Source organism: Gorilla gorilla, chromosome 6, assembly GCF_029281585.2.
Source record: "Gorilla gorilla gorilla isolate KB3781 chromosome 6, NHGRI_mGorGor1-v2.1_pri, whole genome shotgun sequence".
NCBI lineage: Eukaryota > Metazoa > Chordata > Mammalia > Primates > Hominidae > Gorilla > Gorilla gorilla.
The window spans coordinates 87,367,537-87,383,606 of record NC_073230.2 but is presented as its reverse complement, the minus strand read 5'-3'; the positions used below and the strand labels follow the sequence as shown (position 1 = coordinate 87,383,606).

The 16,070-nt window shown below is 45.4% G+C and overlaps 1 pseudogene; it reads left to right on the top strand.

Moving 5' to 3' along the window:
- The first annotated feature begins 8,477 nt into the window (after nucleotides 1-8,477).
- Nucleotides 8,478-15,795, top strand: LOC134758928 (endogenous retrovirus group K member 19 Env polyprotein-like; annotated as a pseudogene).
- The last annotated feature ends 275 nt before the right edge of the window (nucleotides 15,796-16,070 follow it).

Genomic DNA, 16,070 nt, shown 5'->3' with positions numbered 1-16,070 from the left:
GCCACCTCCAACACCAGCAGGGACCGCCTGGATTCCGGAGGGTTGCCCCCCCAACTGCAACTACCCTGCCCACATCACACCCACTGCCCCAACGCCTGAGATCAGCCACACCCCCAGCCAGTGGCTGCCACTACCAGCATTAGAGCAGGGCACCTAGAGACACACGAATCACTCCCTACAACCCGCTTATAACAGAGCCAGCATGCACTGCTCTGGGGCTAAAGAATAGGTAAGATCAGGCCACCACTGGGGCCCAAATACTGGCCCACCTGGCTACCTAGTCCACAGCAACCACAGCCTCCACTAATAACCACACCCTAAGCCACCCAAGAAATCATACAGAGCCTACAGTACTACCCCAAATCAAAGCCAAAGTGCCCCACCTAACCAACACCCTATCTACATTTTCAGGAAGAAGTCCTCCCCTACAAAGCGAGTTCACAAACTTGGAAGAAACCACTTTCACAGGATGCACAGATCTCAACGGAAGGACACAGAAAACATGAAAAAGCAAGGAAATGGGGCGCCTCCAAAGGAACCCAATAATTCTCCAGCAGCAGATCCCCATCCAAAAGAAACAGAAGATATTTTGGAGAGAGAATTGAACATACATATTATACAGTTGATGGGCATAATACAAGCATCATTTGGAAAAGAACAGAGAAAAAAGATGGAAGGAGTTACCGTTCTGCAGGAAAAAATTATCAACTCCAGTGATATTATTAAATACAACCTAATGACACTTCTGAAGCTGAAGAAATCACTGCATGAAATACAAAGTAAACTCAAAAGCTTCAGTGATAGACTAGAACAAGTAGAAGAAAGACTCTCAAAACTTGAAATCTGAAGCATGTTTCTTAAAGATTTAAAGGGTTATTATACTCTGGCCATTAATGTGAACGAAATCTGCTGGGTTAATTCTTATACTGGGGTCTTGGATAATCATTAAAATGAAATGAGAATAATTTCTTTTTGAGATGATCAATTTTGTGGGATCAATTTTTTTTTTTTTTAATGAGGCTTGAGTCTTGCTCTGTCGCCCAGGCTGGAGTGCAGTGGCATGATTTTGGTTCACTGCAACCTCCTTCTCCCAGGTTCAAGAGATTTTCCTGCCTCAGCCTCCAGAGTAGCTGGGACTACAGGCGTGTACCACCACACCCAGCTTATTTTTGTATTTTTAGTAGAGATGGGGTTTCACCATGTTAGCCAAGGTGGTCTCAAACTCCTGACCTCAGGTGATCCACCCGCCTCGGCTTCCCAAAGGGCTGGGATTACAGGCATGAGCCACCAGGCTGGCTGAGATGGATTCTTGTTAGGCATCAGTCATGGAAAGATGATTTGATTCAGTTGACATTAACAGTACACACGGTAATCCTAACAGGTGAATGTAATTTAAGCTAAATTACCAGGCAATTGTCATAGTCTGGAAAACACACTCTGCCAAGTGAGGTGGCTCAGGCCTGTAATCCCAGCACTTTGGGAGGCCGAGGAGGGTGGATCACCTAGGGTCAGGAGTTCAAGACCAGCCTGGCCAACATGCTGAAACCCCGTCTCTATTAAAAATACAAAAAAAATTAGCCGGGCGTGGTGGCGGGCGCCTGTAGTCCCAGCTACCGGGAGGCTGAGGCAGGAGAATGGCATGAACCCAGGAGGCAGAGCTTGCAGTGAGCTGAGATCGTACCATGGCACTCAAGCCTGGATGACAGAGTGAGACCCCCGTCTCAAAAAATAAATAAATAAATAATTAAAACTTTTGGAGATAAATGCCAAAATATCCTGGGTGAGCTGTACACCCATGCTGCTACAGTGTACTCACTAAAGTCAAAAGTTGGAAACACCCAAATAGCCAACAGATGAATGGATAAACAAAATGTGGTCTGGCCATATGATGGAATATTATTCTACCTTCTTAAGGAAAGAAGGTTTTTTGTTTTGTTTTCCAGACAGAGTCTCTCTTTGTCACCCAGGCTGGAGTGCAGTGGCGAGATGTCGGCTCACTGCAACCTCCACCTCCCAGGTTCACGTGATTCTTGTGCCTCAACCTCCTGAGTAGCTGGGATTACAGGTGTGCCCCACCATGTCTGGCTTATTTATTTATTTAGAGACGGAGTTTCATTCTCGTTGCCCAGGCTGGAGTGCAATGGCGTGATCTCGGCTCACCGCAACCTCAAGCTTCCTGGGTTCAAGCAATTCTCCTGCCTCAGCCTCCCGAGTAGCTGGGATTACAGGCATGTACCACCACGCCTGGCTAATTTTGTATTTTTAGTAGAGACAGTTTTGCCATGTTGGCCAGGCTGGTTTTGAACTCCTGACCTCAGGTGATCCACTCGCCTTGGCCTCCCAAAGTGCTGGGATTACGGGCGTGAGCCACCGTGCTCACCTTAAAAAGGAAGGAAATTCTGACACATGCTGCAATCAGGTGAACCTTGAGATCATTAGGTTACCTGGAATAAACCAGTAACAAAAAAACAAATACTATATGATTCCCCTTGTATAAAGGACTTAGAGGAGGCAACATCAGAGACAAAAAATAAAATAGAATGGTGGTTGCCAGGGCCTGGGGGAAGGAGGAAAGGGGAGTTGTTCAATGGTTATAGAGTTTCAGTTAGGGATCATAGAAAGTTCTGGAGATGGATGGTGGTGATGGTTGCATAACAACGTGAGTGTATCTAAAGCTACTGAACCGTATACTTCCAAATGGTTAGAATGGGCTGGTCCTGGTAAGGTGGGTGGATGGATTCAGCTCGCAAGTTTGAGACCAGTCTGGGGAGCATGGTGAAACCCCGTCTCTACAATAAAAATTTGGCTGGTCGTGGTGGTGCGATCCTGTAGTCTCATCTACTTGGGAGGCTAAGGTGGGAGGATGGCTTGAGCCAAGGAGATGGAGGTTGAAGTGAGCCCAGATGGCACCACTCCACTCCAGCCTAGGCTAAAGAGGCAGGCTGGGCACGGTGGCTCATGCCTGTAATCCCAGTACTTTGGGAGGTTGAGGCAGGCAGATCACAAGGTCAAGACTTTGAGATCATCCTGGCCAACATGGTGAAACCCTGTCTCTACTGAAAATACAAAAATTAGCTGGGCGTGGTGGCATATGCCTATAGTCTCAGCTACTTGGGAGGCTGAGGCAGGAGGATGGCTTGAACCCAGGAGGTGGAGGTTGCAGTGAGCCAAGATCACACCACTGCACTCCAGACTGGCAACAGAGTGAGACTCCATCTCAAAAAAAAAAAAAAAAAAAGGTTAGATTGGCAAATTTTATGTTATGGATAGTTTGTCACAAGATAGCAGTATTGTTAAATTTGAAAAAATACTGAGTGACTAAATTTTTAGGTTTATAATATAAAAACAAAACGTTTCTTTTTTTTTCTTTTTTGAGATGGAGTCTCACTCTTGTTGCCAGGGCTGGAGTGCAATGTGCCATCTTGCACATTGAGGCCAGGCTGGTCTCAAACTCTTGACCTCAGGTGATCTGCTCACCTTGGCCTCCCAAAGTGCTGGGATTACAGACGTCAGCCACCGTGCCCGGCCTGCCTTATTCTTTTTTACAGCTAAATAATATCAATATAATCATCTATATTGGAATGTCACATATTGTTAGATGTTTGAAAAATCTTTTATGTTGAAATATGCATTTTTATAGATGGCCTTTGAACAGTATTGAAAAACATGATTTGGGGGTATAAATATGTTTAAATGTGAAATTTCAGAGAGATGATTTCAACAATCATTCCTTTCAAAGGTAAAGATGGGGCTGAGCACAGTGGCTCACGCCTGTAATCCCAGCATTTTGGGAGGCCAAGGCGGGCAGATCACCTGAGGTTGGGAGTTCGAGACCAGCTTGACCAATATGGTGAAACCCCATCTCTACTAAAAACGCAAAATTAGCCGGGCCTGGTGGCGCATGCCTGTAATCCCAGCTACTTAGGAGGCTGAGGCAGGAGAATCGCTGGAACCCAGGAGGTGGAGGTTGCGGTGAGCCGAGATCGCGCCGTTGCACTCCAGCCTGGCCAACAAGAGCCAGACTCCGTCTCAAAAAAAAAAAAAAAGAATAAGGTGGCTCTGTGAGTACTAACACAAATCCCCAGTATAGAAAGTGAAAAATGGCTGGGCGCCGTGGCTCACGCCTGTAATCCCAGTACTTTGGGAGGCCGAGGCGGGCAGATCACGAGGTCAGGAGTTCAGGACCAGCCTGGCCAACATGGTGAAACCCCGTCTCTACTAAAAATACAAAAATTAGCTGGGCGTGGTGGCGCTTGCCTATAAACCCAGCTACTCGGGAGGCTGAGGCAGGATAATTGCATGACCCTGGACCCGGGTTGCAGAGAGCCGAGATCGCGCCGCTGCACTCCGTCTCAAAAAAAAAAAAAAAAAAAAGGGAAAAATGAACACTTTTGTGGAAAAGTGTAAATAGTCTGCTTCCATTTCTATTAGCTAACACACCTGTGTGCACACGGAGCTTTCCGTCCAGTCTGGAAGGGGAGGGCGGGGCCTTCCCGGGAGTGAAGGGGGCGGGGCCGACCCAGACCCTCCAGGGAACGCCCTTGAGTAACTCGCGCACTTGGGACCCATTTCCACCTAGGACCATAGGCTCAAGATGGCCTGGTAGATGCAGCCGGCACGCGCCTCTCCTCTGACGGGAACCGAAGGAGCCGGTAGGTTTTCACACTTGCAGCAGATCGGCTGAGAGAACGCGGGATTCAGCCGAGAAGCCACGGGGAGCCCGGGGAGCGGAGCAGAGGCACCCAGGCAGCCTGCGCGGAGAAATCGGATAGGCGGGGACGGCCTGCAGCCCCCGCGCGCGGGGAAAGGGTGAGTGAGAGACCCCGGGGCTATGCAGTCCCCCCACGGACTTCCACATTCCCCCGACCCTCGCGGACCTCCAGAATATGGGGCAGCGGCCCAGAGATTCCCCAGCGGCGTGGCAGGAGCCCACGTGGAGCCCACGTGGAGTCCACGGGCTTCCTTGCCCTGAGCAGCTGCAGCTGCAGCCCCCGCCACCCCGAGAGTCCAGCCCCGAGGGCAGCTCCTGCCTTGCCTGCGGTTACCGCCGCCGCTAGCTGAGGGCCAGGGAGGGAGAGGGGAGGCCAGGCGCTCTCAGGAGTCCCAAAGGACAAATAACCCCGCCGCTGCCGCGGGACCCAGACACGAGCCAACTGCGCGCCCGCCCTGCCCCGCCTGAGCTTTCCGTCCGCAGCCTGGGGCCCAGCCCTTCCCTGTCTGTCACAGCCAGAGCCCAAACCCCGGGGGCCTGAGGACAGTCCGCTGGCAGCGCCGTCTCCTGAGGACCTTGAGCACGAGGGCCAGGGGCCTGGGGATTGGTGGCTGTTCTGCCCTTTCCGCCACCGTTGGCGGCTGAACACTCCTTCCCGGGATCTGGGGTCAGGGACCCAGCCTGTGGGATACCACCTAACTGCAACTGTCCTCATCCACATCACACCCACTGCTCCAGGGCCTGGGATCAACCACGAGCTTAGCTGGGGCTTGCAGGGACCAGCCCCACAGGGTCGGTGGGCTTCTCCCTGTGTGCGGCGACGAGAGAGTGTAGAAATAAAGACACAAGACAAAGGGATAAAAGAAAAGACAGCTGGGCCAGGGGCACCACTACCACCAATGCGCGGAGACGGGCAGTGGCCCCGAATGTCTGGCTGCGCTGTTATTTTTTGGATACAAAGCAAAAGGGGCAGGGTAAAGAGTGTGAGTCATCTCCAATGATAGGTAAGGTCACGTGGGTCACGTGTCCACTGGACAGGGGGCCCTTCCCTGCCTGGCAGCCAAGGCAGAGAGAGAGAGGAGACAAAGAGAAAGACAGCTTACGCCATTATTTTTGCATATCAGAGACTTAATATTTTCACTAATTTACTACTGCTATCTAGAAGGCAGAGCCAGGTGTACAGGATGGAACATGAAGGCGGACTAGGAGCGTGACCACTGAAGCACAGCATCACAGGGAGATGGTGAGGCCTCCAGATAACTGCGGGCGAGCCTGACTAATGTCAGGCCCTCCACAAGAGGTGGAGGAGCAGAGTCTTCTCTAAACTCCCCCCGGGAAAGGGAGACTCCCTTTCCCGGTCTGCTAAGTAGCCTGTGTTTTTCCTTGACACTGAGGCTACCGCTAGACCACCGTCTGCTCGGCAAGAGGCGTCTTCCCAGACGCTGGCGTTACCGCTAGACCAAGGAGCCCTTCTGGTGGCCCTGTCTGGGCATAACAGAAGGCTCGCACTCTTGTCTTCTGGTCCCACCTCACTATGTCCCCTCAGCTCCTATCTCTGTATGGCCTTGTTTTTCCTAGGTTATGATTTTAGAGTGAGGATTATTATAATATTGGGATAAAGAGTAATTACTACCAACTAATGATTAATGATATTCATATATAATCATCTCTAAGATCTATATCTGGTATAACTATTCTTGTTTTATATTTTATTATACTGGAACAGCTCGTGTCCTCGGTCTCTTGCCTCGGCGCCTGGGTGGCTTGCTGCCCACAGGGGCTGCCACTACCAGGATTCGAGCAGAGCACCTAGAGGACTCCAAATTGCTCCCCTGAACCCATTAATGCCAGAGCCAGCCTACACCGCTCCTGGGCTCAAAGACTGGCCCACCTTAGCCTCTTAGTCCCCAGCAACCAGACCCTCCACTAATAACCACACCCTAAGCCACCCAAGAAATCATACAGAGCCTACAGTACTATGCCAATCAAAGCCAAAGTGCCCCACCTAACCAACACCCTATCTACATTTTCAGGAAGAAGTCCTCCCCTACAAAGCAAATTCACAAACTTGGAAGAAGCAATTTACACAGGATGCGCAGATCTCAATGGAAGGACACGGGAAACGTGAAAAAGCAAGGAAGTGGGACACCTCCAAAGGAACCCAGTAATTCTCCAGCAACAGATCCCCATCCAAAAGAAATTCAAGAAATGTCATATAGAGAATTGTGGAAACTGATTTTAACCAAGATTAGAAGGATTCAAGAGACTTCTGAAAAAGAAAGTAAGGAAATGTCAACATCAATTCTGGATATGGTTGAGGTATTTACCAACCAGATACAGAGTTTTCCAGAGCACATGGCAAATGTGGAACTGAAGAAATCACTGGATGAAATACAAAGTATACTTGAAAGCTTCAATGATAGACTAGATCAAGCAGAAAAAAAACTCTCAAAACTTAAAATCTGAAGCCTTTTACTCAATTCAAATATTTAATGGGTTGTACTCTGGCCATTCAGGTGAACAAAATCTGCTGGGTTAATTTTTTTTTTTTTTTTTTTTGAGACGGAGTCTCGCTCTGTCGCCCAGGCTGGAGTGCAGTGGCAGGACCTCGGCTCACTGCAAGCTCCGCCTCCCAGGTTCACGCCATTCTACTGCCTCAGCCTCCCGAGTAGCTGGGACTACAGGTGCCCGCCACCACACCCGGCTCATTTTTTGTATTTTTAGTAGAGATGGGGTTTCACTGTTAGCCAGGATGGTCTCGATCTCTTGACCTCGTAATCCACCTGCCTTGGCCTCCCAAAGTGCTGGGATTACAGGCGTGAGCCACTGCACCTGGCCTTGGGTTGTTATACTGGGGTCTTGAATAATCATTAAAGGTGAAATGAAAATAATTTCCTTTTGAGGTGGTCAATTTTGTGAGATGGATTCTTGTTAGGCAGCTGTCATGGAAAGATGATTTAGTTCAGTTGACATTAATAGTACGCATGGTAATCCTAACAGGTGAATGTGGTTCAAACTAAATTGCCAGGGAATTGTCATGGTCTAGAAAAGCCACTCTCTCCAGTAGACTGCTCACACAGCTACATGTCAGCCCTCCTCACTGTGAAAGTGACAGACACCCTAGCATTTTTATTCATCTCCCTTAGGTGCCTCAACTTTTTCTCCCACTCTCAGCTGAAAAGAGCTACATCTACCATTTCATCTACTTAGTGTATTTTCTTATTGGCTATGTTAAAAAATTACAAACATAACAATTATGAATGAAAAATAACTCCATGGCTGGGTGCAGTGGCTCACGCCTGTAATCCCAGCACTTTGGGAGGCTGAGGCGGGTGGACCACAAGGTCAGGAGTTCAAGACCAGCCTGGCCAAGATGGTGAAACCTCGTCTCTACTAAAAATACAAAAATCAGCCGGGTGCAGTGGCAGGTGTGGGGAAAAGCAAGAGAGATCAGATTGTTGCTGTGTCTGTATAGAAAGAAGTAGGCATAGGAGACTCCATTTTGTTCTGTACTAAGAAAAATTCCTCTGCCTTGAGATTCTGTTAATCTATAACCTTACCCCCAACCCCCTGCTCTCTGAAACATGTGCTGTGTCAACTCAGAGTTAAATGGATTAAGGGTGGTGCAAGATGTGCTTTGTTAAACAGATGCTTGAAGGCAGCATGCTCCTTAAGAGTCATCACCACTCCCTAATCTCAAGTACCCAGGGACACAAAAACTGCGGAAGGCCGCAGGGACCTCTGCCTAGGAAAGCCAGGTATTGTCCAAGGTTTCTCCCCATGTGATAGTCTGAAATATGGCCTCGTGGGAAGGGAAAGACCTGACCGTCCCCCAGCCCGACACCCGTAAAGGGTCTGTGCTGAGGAGGATTAGTATAAGAGGAAGGCATGCCTCTTGCAGTTGAGACAAGAGGAAGGCATCTGTCTCCTGCCTGTCCCTGGGCAATGGAATGTCTCGGTATAAAACCCGATTGTATGCTCCATCTACTGAGATAGGGAAAAACCGCCTTAGGGCTGGAGGTGGGACCTGCGGGCAGCAATACTGCTTTGTAAAGCATTGAGATGTTTATGTGTATGCATATCTAAAAGCACAGCACTTAATCCTTTACATTGTCTATGATGCAAAGACCTTTGTTCACGTGTTTGTCTGCTGACCCTCTCCCCACTATTGTCTTGTGACCCTGACACAACCCCCTTTTCTTTAAGCACCCACGAATGATCAATAAATACTAAGGGAACTCAGAGGCTGGCGGGATCCTCCATATGCTGAACGCTGGTCCCCCGGGTCCCCTTATTTCTTTCTCTATACTTTGTCTCTGTGTCTTTTTCTTTCCTAAGTCTCTCGTTCCACCTTACGAGAAAGACCCACAGGTGTGTAGGGGCAACACACCCCTACATCTGGTGCCCAACGTGGAGGCTTTTCTCTAGGGTGAAGGTACGCTCGAGCGTGGTCATTGAGGACAAGTCGACGAGAGATCCCGAGTACATCTACAGTCAGCCGTACGGTAAGCTTGTGTGCTCGGAAGAAGCTAGGGTGATAATGGGGCAAACTAAAAGTAAAATTAAAAGTAAATATGCCTCTTATCTCAGCTTTATTAAAATTCTTTTAAAAAGAGGGGGAGTTAAAGTATCTACAAAAAATCTAATCAAGCTATTTCAAATAATAGAACAATTTTGCCCATGGTTTCCAGAACAAGGAACTTTAGATCTAAAAGACTGGAAAAGAATTGGTAAGGAACTAAAACAAGCATGTAGGAAGGGTAATATCATTCCACTTACAGTATGGAATGATTGGGCCATTATTAAAGCAGCTTTAGAACCATTTCAAACAGAAGAAGATAGCGTCTCAGTTTCTGACGCCCCTGGAAGCTGTTTAATAGATTGTAATGAAAAGACAAGGAAAAAATCCCAGAAAGAAAGGGAAGGTTTACATTGCGAATGTGTAGCAGAGCCGGCAATGGCTCAGTCAACGCAAAATGTTGACTATAATCAATTACAGGAGGTGATATATCCTGAAACGTTAAAATTAGAAGGAAAAGGTCCAGAATTAGTGGGGCCATCAGAGTCTAAACCACGAGGGCCAAGTCCTCTTCCAGCAGGTCAGGTGCCTGTAAGATTACAACCTCAAACGCAGGTTAAAGAAAATAAGACCCAACCGCCAGTAGCTTATCAATACTGGCCGCCGGCTGAACTTCAGTATCGGCCACCCCCAGAAAGTCAGTATGGATATCCAGGAATGCCCCCAGCACCACAGGGCAGGGTGCCGTACCCTCAGCCGCCCACTAGGAGACTTGATCCTACGGCACCACCTAGTAGACAGGGTAGTGAATTACATGAAATTATTGATAAATCAAGAAAGGAAGGAGATACTGAGGCGTGGCAATTCCCAGTAACGTTAGAACCGATGCCACCTGGAGAAGGAGCCCAAGAGGGAGAGCCTCTCACAGTTGAGGCCAGATACAAGTCTTTTTCGATAAAAATGCTAAAAGATATGAAAGAGGGAGTAAAACAGTATGGACCCAACTCCCCTTATATGAGGACATTATTAGATTCCATTGCTCATGGACATAGACTCATTCCTTATGATTGGGAGATTCTGGCAAAATCGTCTCTCTCACCCTCTCAATTTTTACAATTTAAGACTTGGTGGATTGATGGGGTACAAGAACAGGTCCGAAGAAATAGGGCTGCCAATCCTCCAGTTAACATAGATGCAGATCAACTATTAGGAACAGGTCAAAATTGGAGTACTATTAGTCAACAAGCATTAATGCAAAATGAGGCCATTGAACAAGTTAAAGCTATCTGCCTTAGGGCCTGGGAAAAAAATCCAAGACCCAGGAACCACCTGCCCCTCATTTAATACAGTAAGACAAGGTTCAAAAGAGCCCTACCCTGATTTTGTGGCAAGGCTCCAAGATGTTGCTCAAAAGTCAATTGCCGATGAAAAAGCCCGTAAGGTCATAGTGGAGTTGATGGCATATGAAAACGCCAATCCTGAGTGTCAATCAGCCATTAAGCCATTAAAAGGAAAGGTTCCTGCAGGATCAGATGTAATCTCAGAATATGTAAAAGCCTGTGATGGAATCGGAGGAGCTATGCATAAAGCTATGCTTATGGCTCAAGCAATAACAGGAGTTGTTTTAGGAGGACAAGTTAGAACATTTGGAGGAAAATGTTATAATTGTGGCCAAATTGGTCACTTAAAAAAGAATTGCCCAGTCTTAAATAAACAGAATATAACTATTCAAGCAACTCCAACAGGTAGAGAGCCACCTGACTTATGTCCCAGATGTAAAAAAGGAAAACATTGGGCTAGTCAATGTCGTTCTAAATTTAATAAAAATGGGCAACCATTGTCGGGAAACGAGCAAAGGGGCCAGCCTCAGGCCCCACAACAAACTGGGGCATTCCCAATTCAGCCATTTGTTCCTCAGGGTTTTCAGGGACAACAACCCCCACTGTCCCAAGTGTTTCAGGGAATAAGCCAGTTACCACAATACAACAATTGTCCCCCGCCACAAGCGGCAGTGCAGCAGTAGATTTATGTACTCTACAAGCAGTCTCTCTGCTTCCAGGGGAGCCCCCACAAAAAATCCCCACAGGGATATATGGCCCCCTGCCTGAGGGGACTGTAGGACTAATCTTGGGAAGATCAAGTCTAAATCTAAAAGGAGTTCAAATTCATACTGGCGTGGTTGATTCAGACTATAAAGGCGAAATTCAATTGGTTATTAGCTCTTCAATTCCTTGGAGTGCCAGTCCAGGAGACAGGATTGCTCAATTATTACTCCTGCCATATATTAAGGGTGGAAATAGTGAAATAAAAAGAATAGGAGGGTTTGGAAGCACTGATCCGACAGAAAAAGCTGCATATTGGGCAAGTCAGGTCACAGAACAGACCTGTGTGTAAGGCCATTATTCAAGGAAAACAGTTTGAAGGGTTGGTAGACACTGGAGCAGATGTCTCTATCATTGCTTTAAATCAGTGGCCAAAAAATTGGCCTAAACAAAAGGCTGTTACAGGACTTGTCGGCATAGGCACAGCCTCAGAAGTGTATCAAAGTACTGAGATTTTACATTGCTTAGGGCCAGATAATCAAGAAAGTACTGTTCAGCCAGTGATTACTTCAATTCCTCTTAATCTGTGGGGTCGAGATTTATTACAACAATGGGGTGCGGAAATCACCATGCCCGCTCCATTATATAGCCCCACGAGTCAAAAAATCATGTCCAAGATGGGATATATACCAGGAAAGGGACTAGGAAAAAATGAAGACGGCATTAAAGTTCCAGTTGAGGCTAAAATAAATCAGAAAAGAGAAGGAATAGGGTATCCTTTTTAGGGGCGGCCACTGTAGAGCCTCCTAAACCCATACCATTAACTTGGAAAACAGAAAAACCGGTGTGGGTAAATCAGTGGCCGCTACCAAAACAAAAACTGGAGGCTTTACATTTATTAGCAAATGAACAGTTAGAAAAGGGTCATATTGAGCCTTCATTCTCGCCTTGGAATTCTCCTGTGTTTGTAATTCAGAAGAAATCAGGCAAATGGCGTATGTTAACTGACTTAAGGGCCGTAAATGCTGTAATTCAACCCATGGGTCCTCTCCAACCTGGGTTGCCCTCTCCGGCCATGATCCCAAAAGACTGGCCTTTAATTATAATCGATCTAAAGGATTGCTTTTTTACCATCCCTCTGGCGGAGCAGGATTGCGAAAAATTTGCCTTTACTATACCAGCCATAAATAATAAAGAACCAGCCACCAGGTTTCAGTGGAAAGTGCTACCTCAGGGAATGCTTAATAGTCCAACTATTTGTCAGAATTTTGTAGGTCGAGCTCTTCAACCAGTTAGAGACAAGTTTTCAGACTGTTATATTATTCATTATATTGATGATATTTTATGTGCTGCAGAAACGAAAGATAAATTAATTGACTGTTATACATTTCTGCAAGCAGAGGTTGCCAACGCAGGACTGGCAATAGCATCTGATAAGATCCAAACCTCTACTCCTTTTCATTATTTAGGGATGCAGATAGAAAATAGAAAAATTAAGCCACAAAAAATAGAAATAAGAAAAGACACATTAAAAACACTAAATGATTTTCAAAAATTGCTGGGAGATATTAATTGGATTCGGCCAACTCTAGGCATTCCTACTTATGCCATGTCAAATTTGTTCTCTATCTTAAGAGGAGACTCAGACTTAAATAGTAAAAGAATGTTAACCCCAGAGGCAACAAAAGAAATTAAATTAGTGGAAGAAAAAATTCAGTCAGCGCAAATAAATAGAATAGATCCTTTAGCTCCACTCCAACTTTTGATTTTTGCCACTGCACATTCTCCAACAGGCATCATTATTCAAAATACTGATCTTGTGGAGTGGTCATTCCTTCCTCACAGTACAGTTAAGACTTTTACATTGTACTTGGATCAAATGGCTACATTAATCGGTCAGACAAGATTACGAATAATAAAATTATGTGGAAATGACCCAGACAAAATAGTTGTCCCTTTAACCAAGGAACAAGTTAGACAAGCCTTTATCAATTCTGGTGCATGGCAGATTGGTCTTGCTAATTTTGTGGGAATAATTGATAATCATTACCCAAAAACGAAAATCTTCCAGTTCTTAAAATTGACCACTTGGATTCTACCTAAAATTACCAGACATGAACCTTTAGAAAATGCTCTAACAGTATTTACTGATGGTTCCAGCAATGGAAAAGCGGCTTATACAGGGCCGAAAGAACGAGTAATCAAAACTCCATATCAATCGGCTCAAAGAGCAGAGTTGGTTGCAGTCATTACAGTGTTACAAGATTTTGACCAACCTATCAATATTATATCAGATTCTGCATATGTAGTACAGGCTACAAGGAATGTTGAGACAGCTCTAATTAAATATAGCATGGATGATCAGTTAAACCAGCTATTCAATTTATTACAACAAACTGTAAGAAAAAGAAATTTCCCATTTTATATTACTCATATTCGAGCACACACTAATTTACCAGGGCCTTTGACTAAAGCAAATGAACAAGCTGACTTACTGGTATCATCTGCATTCATAAAAGCAAAAGAACTTCATGCTTTGACTCATGTAAATGCAGCAGGATTAAAAAACAAATTTGATGTCACATGGAAACAGGCAAAAGATATTGTACAACATTGCACCCAGTGTCAAGTTTTACACCTGCCCACTCAAGAGGCAGGAGTTAATCCCAGAGGTCTGCGTCCTAATGCATTATGGCAAATGGATGTCACGCATGTACCTTCATTTGGAAGATTATCATATGTTCATGTAACAGTTGATACTTATTCACATTTCATATGGGCAACTTGCCAAACAGGAGAAAGTACTTCCCATGTTAAAAAACATTTATTGTCTTGTTTTGCTGTAATGGGAGTTCCAGAAAAAATCAAAACTGACAATGGACCAGGATATTGTAGTAAAGCTTTCCAAAAGTTCTTAAGTCAGTGGAAAATTTCACACACAACAGGAATTCCTTATAATTCCCAAGGACAGGCCATAGTTGAAAGAACTAATAGAACACTCAAAACTCAATTAGTTAAACAAAAAGAAGGGGGAGACAGTAAGGAGTGTACCACTCCTCAGATGCAACTTAATCTAGCACTCTATACTTTAAATTTTTTAAACATTTATAGAAATCAGACTACTACTTCTGCAGAACAACATCTTACTGGTAAAAAGAACAGCCCACATGAAGGAAAACTAATTTGGTGGAAAGATAATAAAAATAAGACATGGGAAATAGGGAAGGTGATAACGTGGGGGAGAGGTTTTGCTTGTGTTTCACCAGGAGAAAATCAGCTTCCTGTTTGGATACCCACTAGACATTTGAAGTCCTACAATGAACCCATCGGAGATGCAAAGAAAAGCACCTCCGCGGAGACGGAGACACCGCAATCGAGCACCGTTGACTCACAAGATGAACAAAATGGTAACGTCAGAAGAACAGATGAATTTGCCATCCACCAAGAAGGCAGAGCCGCCGACTTGGGCACAACTAAAGAAGCTGACGCAGTTAGCTACAAAATATCTAGAGAACACAAAGGTGACACAAACCCCAGAGAGTATGCTGCTTGCAGCCTTGATGATTGTATCAACGGTGGTAAGTCTCCCTATGCCTGCAGGAGCAGCTGCAGCTAATTATACCTACTGGGCCTATGTGCCTTTCCCGCCCTTAATTCGGGCAGTCACATGGATGGATAATCCTATAGAAGTATATGTTAATGATAGTGTATGGGTACCTGGCCCCACAGATGATCGCTGCCCTGCCAAACCTGAGGAAGAAGGGATGATGATAAATATTTCCATTGGGTATCGTTATCCTCCTATTTGCCTAGGGAGAGCACCAGGATGTTTAATGCCTGCAGTCCAAAATTGGTTGGTAGAAGTACCTACTGTCAGTCCCATCAGTAGATTCACTTATCACATGGTAAGCGGGATGTCACTCAGGCCACGGGTAAATTATTTACAAGACTTTTCTTATCAAAGATCATTAAAATTTAGACCTAAAGGGAAACCTTGCCCCAAGGAAATTCCAAAAGAATCAAAAAATACAGAAGTTTTAGTTTGGGAAGAATGTGTGGCCAATAGTGCGGTAATATTACAAAACAATGAATTCGGAACTATTATAGATTGGGCACCTCGAGGTCAATTCTACCACAATTGCTCAGGACAAACTCAGTCGTGTCCAAGTACACAAGTGAGTCCAGCTGTTGATAGTGACTTAACAGAAAGTTTAGACAAACATAAGTATAAAAAATTACAGTCCTTCTACCCTTGGGAATGGGGAGAAAAAGGAATCTCTACCCCAAGACCAAAAATAATAAGTCCTGTTTCTGGTCCTGAACATCCAGAATTATGGAGGCTTACTGTGGCCTCACACCACATTAGAATTTGGTCTGGAAATCAAACTTTAGAAACAAGAGATCGTAAGCCATTTTATACTATCGACCTAAATTCCAGTCTAACAGTTCCTTTACAAAGTTGCGTAAAGCCCCCTTATATGCTAGTTGTAGGAAATATAGTTATTAAACCAGACTCCCAGACTATAACCTGTGAAAATTGTAGATTGTTTACTTGCATTGATTCAACTTTTAATTGGCAACACCGTATTCTGCTGGTGAGAGCAAGAGAGGGTGTGTGGATCCCTGTGTCCATGGACCGACCGTGGGAGGCCTCGCCATCCGTCCATATTTTGACTGAAGTATTAAAAGGTGTTTTAAATAGATCCAAAAGATTCATTTTTACTTTAATTGCAGTGATTATGGGATTAATTGCAGTCACAGCTACGGCTGCTGTAGCAGGAGTTGCATTGCACTCTTC